The sequence below is a fragment of the Borostomias antarcticus genome, assembly GCF_949987555.1.
Source record: "Borostomias antarcticus genome assembly, chromosome: 18".
Lineage (NCBI taxonomy): Eukaryota > Metazoa > Chordata > Actinopteri > Stomiiformes > Stomiidae > Borostomias > Borostomias antarcticus.
The window spans coordinates 5,234,214-5,247,209 of NC_140251.1; positions in this window are offsets into that span (position 1 = coordinate 5,234,214).

Below are 12,996 nucleotides of genomic sequence, written 5' to 3' on the forward strand. Positions count from 1 at the left end.
CTTGGCAGATTACGGGGGGGGGAGGGGTGGTGTCGTGAATGTGTCAACGACCGCACGACTCCGCCAGAGGAGACAGGACGCCCCCCCCTAGCCCACCTCCCTTCCGCCTCACAGCCCACCCAGCCGCACCCCCCCCCACACCGGAGTGACATTTCCCCTATTCTGTGAAATGGTGCGTAAAAAAACGGGGTGGGGCGGTAGGCCGTCGATCACTCCTGAGGCGGCGGCGGTGACCTCCTCTGAAGCGGCGGTGGCGGTGATCTATCTGACAGCGAACAGGAGGGGAGGGGGAGGAGATGGAGGGGGAGGAGGAGCCAGCTAACCCCCCCCCCCCCCCCCCCACCCCACCACCACCACCACCCCTCCACCCTCCTCCTCAGATGCATAATTCAGTGTTTCTCTCACGCCAGCTTGTGCTGCAGGCCCGTCTCCGCCAGCCCCCGTCTGGAAATGTACAACACGTCCAGTCGCCCTCCTCTCTCCTCTTGGCTTTCTCTATCTCTTAACACACACACACACACACACACACGCCGGGTTCGAGGCTGGGACACAGATCCGTGGGGTTGAGACTGGGCCCCCCCCCTGCTGGGAAGCGCTGGCGTCCTCGTCGGAGGCTGATGCAGGAAGGAACAGAGTTCTTGTCCACAAAAAAACGGCGTTTATCTGCTTTCGGTCGTTGACAGATTGGATTGTCTGTTGCTCTCCGTCCTATAAAACACCCTAATGTCCTCTGTTTGTTTACTGCTACAAAATGAGATATTGAGATATTTAATAACCGGCCACAGGCCTACCTCCTCGCTCTGCCCAGCGGCAGACACTGATGTCCGGTGTGATAAAACGGCCTAATGGCTTGTTAAATAGCCTGGTGTAAATGATTGAGAGGGATGGGGGTGGGGAGGGGGGTCTGCCCTGGGTCTGTGCTAGCCAGGCGGCCGCTCTCTCAGTCAGCAGGCCACCATCACCATCGCCCATAGACCTGCTGCTACTCCATCAGCAGCACAGATGATGAGCCAATTCTCTCACACGCCGCTGATTAGAATTACTGTCTAATTGCATGGAAAGTTTCCACCCTGCCTCAAAATGAATGCAGTTATCTCTCTCTCTCCCTCCCCCCACCCCATCCTCCCTCTCTCTCTCTCTCTCGCGCGCGCTCTCTCTCTCCCCTCTTATTCTCCCTCTCTCTCTCCCTCTCTGTGATGGAGGAGGGATCAGCTTGTGGAGCGGGTTAATTACTGATGATCTCGTCGTTCATGTCTAATTATGCTGGTATATTTCTGGCTGACCAAAAAGCTCCTCTCTCTTTTCGGAGATCGGAAGTCCTTCCAATGTTCTCCTCGCTCTGCTGTTTTTAACGATGTGTTCTGGGTTCAGTTGATTAATAGCAATAGTTTTCTATGTCCTTCCAAGTCCACCTCCTGTCTACAGTAACCTTCCTACTTTAGCTTGGTCAATGATGCGTATAAAAACATATTTGGAATCTTCTCGATGTTAAATCTCCGGAAGGGGCACTTCAGAAACAACTCATCTAAGTACTTTGCGCCAACGCGGTTCACAAGTCACGATACATGCACATGTACAGTATGTACATGCATGGCAGCTACCACCATTGGTGTGTGAATGTGTGTGTGAATGGGCGATTGAGAGGCCATTGTGAAGCACTTTGGATAACACATGTATCAATGCAGTCCATTTACCATGGCTCCCCGTTTGGGCGCGGCACTATACACCCAGTACCGTGGAGACCTAGCAGTGTACAGGCTGCGCGGAACTTCAGGGTCGTTAGCAGATGGTCGTTAGCAGCTAGCCTAATTAAACTCATTTCCAGGCTGCACTAATCTGTCGAGGTGACCTTGGTTCTACGCCTGGGTGATGCCACTGCCCGGGCGCCATGTTTGTTTGGCCGTAAAAGACGATGCTTCGTAGCGATTGGATGAGCGTGCGAGTGGTTACAGCGTCCGACCAACCGAAAGGTCGCTGGTTCAAGACCGGGCCGAGCCACTAGACAACCGTTGCCTACCTTTGTGCCCTTGGGCAGGGGTACTTAACCCCAGCACTCGCATAGCTAGAGTACAGCTAGCGCACAGCTAGAGTACACCTCCTCAGGCGCCGTGGAGCTGCTGAGAGAGAGAGAGAGACAAGCGCTGGAATCTCATTCCTTTTTCTATCTCCTCTCTCTCTCTCTGTCTCTCCCGCTCTCTTTCTCTCTCCTATCAATATGCTTTATTGGCATGAATGTCAGGTGAACAGTATTGCCAAAGCGTCAAGAATAAAACTCAATAATTACATGAGAAAACAAATTAGGTATACAATTAATTAAGTAAACTAACAGATAGAAGAAAAGGTCATAAAATATGTCAATAAAGAGACAATTAACCAAAAATATATATTCATACAAAATCAAATGTATCATATGTCGCATGTAAAATAAATAAATACATACATGAACTTTGAACTTGAGATGAACTTGAAAATAAATAAATAATTAGATAGATAAATAAATAATAGAAATAACAATAAGCTGTAGTGATTAATAGTAAAGATTTGCATAGTAAATTATCATTAACACAGTAACAGATGTATGTGTGTGCTTGTGTGCGTGCATGTGTGTTAGTGTATTAGTGACATTTATATAAGCAATAGACCATGAGAGGCTCCGCTATCGCGTCAGGCCTAACAACGCTCCGTAGCTGTTTTAAAATCCTGTGTCACCCAGTGCCTTGAGTGGTCAATTGCTTTTCTACAACGGTTACTACATATATATTCACAAAAACACACACAGTAGTAACATTCAATCATTTATTTACTGATCATTCTTATCATTTTAGTATTTACATAATCTTCCGTGATAGGCTATAGTTCTTAATTAAATGGTTGCCAAGCAACATAGGCTATCTAGCCTATTTAGGTAGGCCTTGTTCTATATAGGCCTACTGTAATCCGGGTGGTTCACATTAATTTGCACATTTACAGCTATGGTGCAGTTATTAAAACAGTTCTCCAGAGCACTCCTTTTTGCGGGTAGGGGGTGTGGGAGTGTTGTAGTCAGACTGATGAGTGCGTTTTTGGACAGATGATCCCGTAGCCAGAATAGGGCTCCAGCTTCGCCTCTCACTAAAGTTGGGGTGCCAGGATAATTGCAGAGAGGTATTACATTTATGCCCCGCCACCAATATTATTTCCTTGGACCCTTTTTAGGGGTGCGCTTTCAAAGTACGCCCTGATGGGAGGTTTCAAAGCACCAGAATTGGCACTGAGCAGTGGCATTTTTATATGTAAAAAACATACAGAAAAACTACAGTAGCCTAGGCTACTGATGTTTTTTAACACACCAACAAAGGCCAATAATTTGAGAGCAAGCGAATAAGAGGGAAATATTTAGGCTGAAACAACCAAGCTTTTAGGGACACACTAAATAAACTACAGAGCCATTACTGTAATGACAACATGGCCAAGCACCACGAAGAGGAATGGCAGGAGTGCTGATTAAATCTAGGCAAAGCAAAACGCACAGCCATAACAACTGGTAATTAATCACAAAAGACCTACCTTATATCGTAACCCAAACTCATTTAATCCACTTCATTTTGGAATCAACTTTCAACAAATACTCAAGATCTCCATTTTCCACGTCATTGAGGCTGCCAGTAGCTAGATAGCTAAAGTGGGTAACATGATTGACAGGTGATGCGAATGACGGGACAGTCGTGACAAGTTTTGATTGGATAAACTGTCCCAATGTTAAAATGGGGAATTCCAATGTAAGCACTTAGAGAGCGGCTTTTTAGCTTTATCTGGAAATGATCTGATAGTGGGGTCTGTGATCTGTGGTGACAGTAAATGCGCTGATGAGGGAAGAGTCCATGACGATGACGTAGTCGACTACACTAGTCCCAAGAGCTGAACAATATGTGACCCTTCCCAGAGAGTCCCTTTTCATCCTGCCATTTAGCATATACAGACCTAAGGGGCGACAGAGATGCACTAGCTCTTTCCCCATCTTGTTCACAACGTGGTCTTGATTGTGTCGGTGGCTGGTTGTGGGGGTGAGGTGTAGAGAACACTGCCAAAAGATATGGCTGTTGCCAGCAGGATCTACTGTGTCAGGCTCACATCTCCCTCCCTCTCTTGCACTCTCTTTCTCTCCCTCTTTCTCCCCCCCCCCCCCATCCCCCCATCTTTCTCCCTCTCCCCCTTCTCCCCCCCTCCCTCTCTCCCTGTATAACAAGCTCATTTCTGTTGGTGGAGGGAGAGGCAGTAAATCTAGAGCACTCGTGCAGGACAAGTAGTGAACGTGGGAGGAGGGGAGAGGGGGGCGGGTGAGGTGGCGCTTGTTGGAGTGATGGATTAATGAGGCATGGCCTTGTCTCTGTGTGTGGGGTGTGTGTGTGTGTGTGTCCGTGTGGTGGGGGCATATATATCCTTCCAGTCAGAGCACCCCTACCTCCTCCGTATTCAGTGATCTGAGTGGCTCTCCTCCCAGCTCCCCGGAGCCTGTGCTGGCTCTCTGGAATGTTCCACCCTGATGAGTTGTTTGTAACTACGATAGTGGGGCTTTAGCACATGTAAACACACACTTGCACACACCCGTCTGAAACTACTTTACTACTGTAGCAGTCAAGCAGCCAGTTCCAGCCAAACACAGCATACATACATAGTCAGGAAATAAACACAATTAACCTATGATAACAGACCACATGACCACAGCGTGTCCTGATGAAATGTAGATAACACGCTGACACAGTGACACGGTAACACACTGCCACACATGCACACAGGAAGTGGCTCTCCCAGCGTTGTGTTGTATAAACACAAAGCAGGGACACTGTGAAAGAAGTCAATTTTCTCTCTCTATAGAGAGAGAGTGTGTGTGTGTCTGTGTGTGAGAGAGAGAGAGAGAGAGAGAGTAGGAGAGGGGAGAGAAAGGGCAGAGATTGAAAATAGAACATCAGCAGAGAGAAAAACCAGCAGCAACAACAACAAAAACTTAGCGCCACAGACTGAAGCAGAAAGATTTCTTGCGCAGATGGACAGATTGTCTGATTATGTTCATTGTCACTACAATCGCCCTAACAATGAAATATAATTAGATCTGGGGATTTCTTTTACATATAGAACAGGGTTGCGGACAACAATGGTACAGCGCCCGGTGATTGACAGACACGTTTGTGAGAGGACAGACAATGAGGGCTGTCCGTGTGGACACAGTCAATAGGCATTTAGAGGAGATGGAGTGAGAGATGACAGCTGAGTGGAGGAGTATAAGGAGAGGCGGATGAATGGATGAGGGAGGGGATGATGGTTGGGGGATGAGAGGGTCAAGCCTGGCCTGGATTACGGTGGGATGGGACCTCGTCTTGTGAACCCTTGACAAGTTGTAAAATCACCGGCAGTGTGTTGGGCACACTGTGTGTGTGTGTGTGTGTGTGTGTGTGTGTGTGTGCACACGTGCGTCTGTATCTCTGTGTTAATTACAGACGCCAGCAATCACAGTGACACTAGAGAAGGTGTGTGTGTGTTTACTTCTTCATCTTAATATATTTTCTCCAGCGGTCTTCATGGCTGAGCCCACATGTGGACAGAATGCACATTAACACACATCTACTGTGTGTGAGTGTGTGTTTAGCCACTGTGTTTTGGGCATTACCTTCTGTGAATTGTTGAAGAATTACATGAATGCAGCGTTTTTGAGTGTGTGTGTGTGTGTGTGTGTGAGAGAGAGCGAGATAGAGAGAGAGAGAGAGAGAGAGAGAGAGAGAGAGAGAGAGAGAGAGAAATAATCAGAATCAGAAACTGTTTATTGCCATGTAGTTTTACAACGTGCTAGGAATTTGCATTTACAGGAAAGTGCAAAGACAGGACAGTACAAAGGGCAGATACAAAAAGTTAAAATAAAAGATAAAAGAACAATATACCAAAAGTAGTGCAGTCAGTGTATATACAGTGAAAAGGCCGAGTGTAATGTGTAGTTGAGTGTGTAGGTGTATATGTGTGTGCGGCGTGATACAGTATGTGAGTGCGGTGCGTCCTATACATACATTCAGGTCATGTGCAAGTGTCCATCGACAGAGAGTGTGTGTGTATATTTGCATTTCAGTATATCTATTTCCCAGAGGATCACTTTAATGAAGCAGGGCCTCGTTTCCGATTGACTGCAATTTAAATCTGTTGTGTGTGTGTGTGTGTGGCCTCCCCATGTGACCCGCTGACCCATATAATTAAGGCCAAAGGTGGTCTCCACAGAGCAGCAGACAGACGCATCATCTGTCTGTCCACTCCTCCCTTTCTCCCTCTCTTACTCCTCCCTCTCTCCCTCCCTCTCTCTCTTTCTCCCTCTCTCTTGCTTTCCTGCCCTCTCTCTCTCTCTCTCTCTCTCTCACGCTTTCCCTCCCTCCCTCTCCACCCCTAACTTTCTCTCCCCTACTTCTCTCTCTCTCTCTCTCTCTCGCTTCCTCTCAATTTCAATTCAATGGTCTTTATTGTCATAAAAAAAACAAATGTTCGTATTGCCTAAGCAGCAGTGGAGCTAGAGAAATAATTATATACACACATACACACACTAATACACAAATATATGCACAGGTAATTACATATACATGTCAGTAGCTGCGATTAACCACCGCAAGCGAAGCAAAGTCTTCCAACTGAGAGCCACCACCCGGGCTTGCGTTCGGCTGCCACAGGCGGGGAAGGCAGAGCAAGCTCTGCCGGCTCCAAACCCAGAATTCTGCAGCTGAACACCGAACGGCTCACCCACAGTAATATCGATGTCATAGAACATCTGGCCTGCACCACCAAGGCCCTCGTGATCCTCCTCCAGGAGACCCACTGCGTAACAGCAGATAAGCTAGTTCTCCCAAATTTTGCTCTAGCTTCCTGCTATCCTAACGAACTACGTTCGTCCACCAAAGGTTGAACTGGACTCTCGTCGACCAATCCCTACTGGCTCGGAGATTGAGTGGTTGTGCATGGACGCTACTGGCTTTAAAATCGTCAACGTATACAAGGCTCTGCCATTGCGAATCACACCAGCGTATCTCTCAGTCTTCCCCCACCCCTGTCTCTATGATGGCGACTTCAATTGCCAGCATGAAGATTGGGGGTACAGCACCAATACACCCGACGGAGAGAACCTGGCTTCTTGGGTAGCTAACAACAGCCTGGGCCTGTTGTATGATCCAAAGGAAGCAGCCAGCTTAGTCTCCAGCTGCTGGAAAACTTGGACGAATCCTGACCTGGCATTCATAAGTGTCTGCGTTGATAACCGGCTCCCTGGAAGGAAGCAATAGTGAAAATAGCTAAGAAAGAGGGAGTGATGAACTGGTGAGCGATGAGAATCAGAGTCTTCTGAAGATAAGACTCTTAGGAATGGTAAAGTGGGGATTTATTAATTTGTGCGAATACAGACATGGTTCAAAAAGCCTATCTAATTTGTGTAGCCTACAGTACTTTATCCTATAGGTTATTTCAAACTGTAAGCTGTTTGTTAGAGGTCAGGTGAAATGGTTGAATGCAACTCACCCCCACTGTGCAGAAAAGCAGTTTAAGCTACATTTATTTCTTTTTGTTCCTTTTATACGAAATTATAGCTATTGGCTAGGTCCACATTTTGGGGGAATTTCAAATAAAGAGAATTACTGAATAAGCATAAACTTGATGAATCAAGACATTTATTTTGAGGAAATTGACAGATAAGTAGGTGTTGGGGAATTCATTGGATTTTGATTGAAAGTAATATAGACTATAGAATTGGAGCCCAGCTTAAGGCTGGCGAACATGGACAAATACTGCGACAATGCACTTGATGCTTGTGTGTGTGGTTGTGTGTGTGTGTATGTACAGTATGTGTGGGAATGTGTGGTTATTTAGAACCTATATTTTGTTCAATTATGTGGTGTACATGTTGTGTCAGTGTAAGCTCCTATGTGAATCGGGTATGCCAGAGCAAAGTAATAATTATAATCTAATAGGTTAAAGTATAATAAATTACCTAAAAAGGGACTAACATTAGCCCATATACATATTTGTAGCTTGAGGAATAAATGAATGTAAATTGCTGAGATATTATATTCCGATAATGTACACATCCTAGCAGTATCAGAAACGCATCTAGATTCAACATTCGAAGATGCAGGATTAATGGTACAAGGATACAGTGTTTTTAGAAGGGACAGAAATGCATTTGGGGGCGGGGTTGCCTTCTACATTCAGGATCATATACCAGTGAAGGTTAGGGATGATTTAATGACAACAGAGATTGAAGTATTATGGGTGCAAACACACTCATCTGAAGCCAATGCTAATGGGCTGTTGTTATAGACCCCCTAATGCGAATAGTACTCACCTTGATAAAATCTGTGAAATACTAGACCACGGATGTGAGTTTCGTAATGAAATTTATTTTATGGGTGCTTTCAACATTGATTGGAAATCATCAAGTTGTCCATTGAAAGAAAGGCTTCTGGATGTAGTAGATGTTTGTGTTCTGTCGCAGGTCATCAACAAACCAACTAGAATAGCTCTGAAAAGTGAAGGTACGAAAATTTCCACATGTATAGATCATATGTTTACCAATGCAGTAGAGCTATGCTCTGAAGCCGTATCTATACCTATTGGTGTAGAGACCATAACGTAATCGCTATTGTAAGGAAAACCAAAGTGCCTAGACACGGGCCGAAAGTAATTTTTAAAAGATCTTATAAGAGGTTTGATCAAGACAAATTTGTTGAGGATCTAAATAAAGTTGGTCTAATGTGTTAGAGGAAACAGATCCAAATGAGGCACTGACGAAATTTGATGATCTTTTCATGCCATTGGTTGAAAAACATGCTCCCATGAAGACGTTTACGGTCAGAAACGTCAGAACTCCATGGTTAGATGATGAATTAAAGGAGTATATGGTGGAATGTGATCAAGCAAAATTAACAGCAAATATATCAGGTTTCAATTCAGACTGGCAAGTATATCTATAGTAGAATTTTGTAACAAAGCTAAATAAGAAGAAAAATAAACAGTATTATGATAACAGGATTAATGAAATTAAAAACGATGGCAGGAAACTATGGAATACTCTCAATGATTTGATGGGCAAGAATACAAAACCACTCCATCTTATTTAGAAATAAATGGACACTTCCTCACTAAACCAGCAACCTTAATAATTATTTTATTGATAAGGTGGGAAATTTAAGGAATAGTATGCCAAACGTTGATAATGAAAGATCTTATTTCTTGATAAAACATAAAATATTGCAAGATACAGTACAAATTGTAATTTCGATTTTCATAAAGTAGGAATAAATGAGGTAAAAAATATGTTATCAACTTGTAAAAATAAACCACCAAGTATTGACAACCTTGACAGTAAACTTCTCAAATTGACTGCTCATTCAATTGCACCTCCTGTTTGCCATATTTTCAACCAGAGTCTGTGTGAAAAAGTGTGCCTACAAAAATGGAAAACTGCTAAAATAATTACATTGCCCAAAAATGGGAAATTAACATTTTCAGGAGCAAACTGTCGACCTATAAGTTTACTACCAGTCTTAAGTAATGGGATATAAATAATTGTATGTGACCAAATTAATTGCTATTTCTCAAGGAATAATTTAACCACTGACTGTCAGCATGCATATAGAACTGGATACTCAACAGCCACTGTCTTGACTCAAATGACTGATGATTGGTTAAGAGAAATAGATGAAAATAAATTGGTGGGCGCTGTCTCATTAGACTTTTCAGCGGCATTTGATATCATTGATTGATTAAATTATTAATCAAAAAACTTGAGTGCTATGGCTTCTCCAAGTCTGCACTATCATGGATAGAAAGCTATTTATCAAATAGGACTCAGGCAGTTTCCTTCAATGGGAGCTACTCTGAGGTGCATACAGTAAAATGTGGTGTACCCCAGGGAAGCTGTCTTGGGCCGCTATTATACACGATTTTCACTAATGACCTACCGCTTGTCATACAAATGTCCAATATCTCTATGTACGCAGATGATTCAACCATATATACATCTGCATTTACAGTCAACGAGTTAAATTTAGTGCTCAATTCTGATTTACATTCAGTGGTTCAATGGATAACTAGAAAGAAACTGGCATTGAATGTATCTAAGACAAACAGCATTTTATTTGGATCAAAGTATGCGAAACCAGTGTTGAATGTCTGTGTAAATGATGTCTATATTGTACCAGTCTAAGAGACTAAACTACTAGGAGTTATTCTGGATGGGGAATTAACATGGTCAAAACATATTGATGAGATAGTTGCTAAGATGGGACATGGTATATCTGTAGTGAGGAGATGTGCACAGTTTCTAACACCAGCATCCACCAAACAAATGATTTAGGCTTTAGTATTGTCCAATCTTGACTACTGCCCAGTAGTATGGTCCAATGCTACGATGGATAAGTTAAGAAAACTGCAAATGGTACAAAATAAAGCAGCACGCATAGTATTACACTGCAACTATAGAACAAACGTCATCAATATGCATAACTGTCTTGGCTGGTTATTCGTTAAAACTAGATTATTAGTGTGAATGCTGTATTATATTCATTATTCATATTTTTTTGAAATATTATAGTCACAAAGAATCATTTTATTTTGTTTCAGACGTTATCTTTGAGTTCAGGTACACATGATTATTTAACTAAACATGCTGTGGGAGGAAATTTTATGCTACCAATTCTAAGAACAAAAAAAAAAAGAACGGTGTTATACCGAGCTGTTCGAATGGAATTCACCCCCCAGCCATATTGCTCAGGAAAGTAGTAAAACTCGATTTAAATTATTATAAAAAAAAAACAAAAACATCTAAGAACTATGAATTAAAAATTTATGGTGTGTGAGTTAGATATACTTATAATTTTGTCAGGAGCTTACTGTCATTTTTGTCCTTGTCTGTCTGAATTTTGTAATGTTGTTTTAGTCTCGTCTGTTTTGTAATGTTGCTAGTCTTGTCTGTTTTTGGTCTTATGTTGTGTTATTGTGTCTATTTCAGTTTTGTCTGTATAAGTTGAATGTGTTGTTGTCATGTTTAAATTATGAGATGTCATGTTGCATTGCCATTTGAAGTTGTTGGATGACCCCAGAAAGAATAGCTGCTGCAGTTGTAGTAGCTAATGGGGATCGTAATAAACTAACTAAACTAAACCAACAACATGGACGAGGTGTACCAGGAACTCTGTGGCATACTGGTGAAAGCCGCCAAAAAATCCATCCCACATGGATGTCGCAATAGCTACAAACCGTGCTGGGATGTGGAGTGCGAGAGGCTCTACTGTGCCTTCCTCCGGCCCACCCCAGGAACAGAGTTAGAGAGGCTTGCCTCAACCCTGCTGTCAAGACTCAGCCGAAGGAGGCAAGAGCGCTGGGAGGAGGCCATTAACTCCATAGAATTCTCACACTCAAGCCGCAAGGCATGGAGCATCCTTAATACCCTCACTGGTAGGTCCAGACACTCTCCTCGTAACTGCCCCATCTCTGCAAACAAAATTGCGACACAATTTGTGAAAAGTGGGACATACGAGGGCAAAGACCGCAAACCGTCACGTCTCGTGGCAAAAGAAGTGTCTAACCTCTGGAAGGCCACAACTCCTAGCAGCGGTAACATATATGGTGAATTCACACCAGAGGAGTTCGCTGCTGCCCTCCAGCATGTAAAGCCAGGGAAAGCCCCGGGGCCTGATTCTATCTGACTGGAGCTTATACTCCATGCCGCGCCTGCCCTGAAGTCCTGATTAAGAGCGTTCATCTTTTTCTGCTTGCGCCAACTCAAGATCCCCAAAATATGGAGAAGAGCCCTAATTGTCGCGATCCCTAAGCTGAACAAGCCTGAAGGGGACCCCAAGAGTTACCGCCCCATCTCTCTGCTATGTATCCCCTTCAAGATTCTCAAGCGCCTCTCAAGTGCATCGAACCAATCATCGACCCACTGCTCCCACAGGAGCAGGCTGGGTTCCGACGTGGGAGATCGACCATAGATCAAGTCACTTTGATGACTCCACCTGCTGCCGGACAGGCACACAAGCTCCGAATACACATCGATGGAACACTCCTGCCATGCTGCGTTGAACCAACCTATCTCGGCGTTTTGGACCTGCTCACGTTCTTCTGACACCTCGAGTCACTGCACAAGAAATGAACAGCTCATGTGGCATTGTGAGGCGACTGGTCGGATCAGGCTGGGGTGCCAGCGCAAAAACATTGCATACAGAAGCCCTATCCCTGGTCTACTCGACCAGTGAATATTGCGCACTGATGTGGTGCTGCAGCGCACCTTCCCATCCTTGCAGGCATCCAGCCCACTGGCCTCCGCCACACAGGAACCACAGCACATCTCGCCTGCCGGGCCGTGGAGCCTAACCACCTGCTCCACGACAGGCTCGCTAAAACAGCGGAGCCTCCCCGGCGTCTCAAGTCGAGACACCCTTTTGCGCCTGCCTCACGGGATCTCCTGCAGCAATGCAAAGATCTTAACATCAGTGAGCCAGGATGGGCGGACTACACCTAGTGTGCGGAGTGGGAGGCAAACACCTCCAGACTCTGTGATTTCATCCTGGCCGCCGGTCCTTACCCTACCGGGATGGACTTACCCAGACCGGCGTGGGTGAGGCTTAACCGTCTCTGGACCGGCGTCCGCCGACGCTTCTGCTCATCAATGCACAGATGGGGCTTGGCATCCTGTGCAGCGTGCAAGTGTGTCACCAAGGAACAAATCGTAGACCATGTCATCCAGGACTGTCTGATATATAGGTGTGCCCGGATATATAGCCTGGGTGACCCCCTTTAGGCTAAGGGTGGTAAAAGGATAGCCCTGAGCCTGGGGGGAGAGGCCGAATCAACCAACCTACCCAAACTAAGAAGAAGAACATATACACACATGCAACTACTTTACACAGGTGTACAGCTGCAGTTTGCACCTACACATGAAATCATTCACATACCTATAGATACAGATACAGTGTCCAGAATTTCTGAATATTGAAT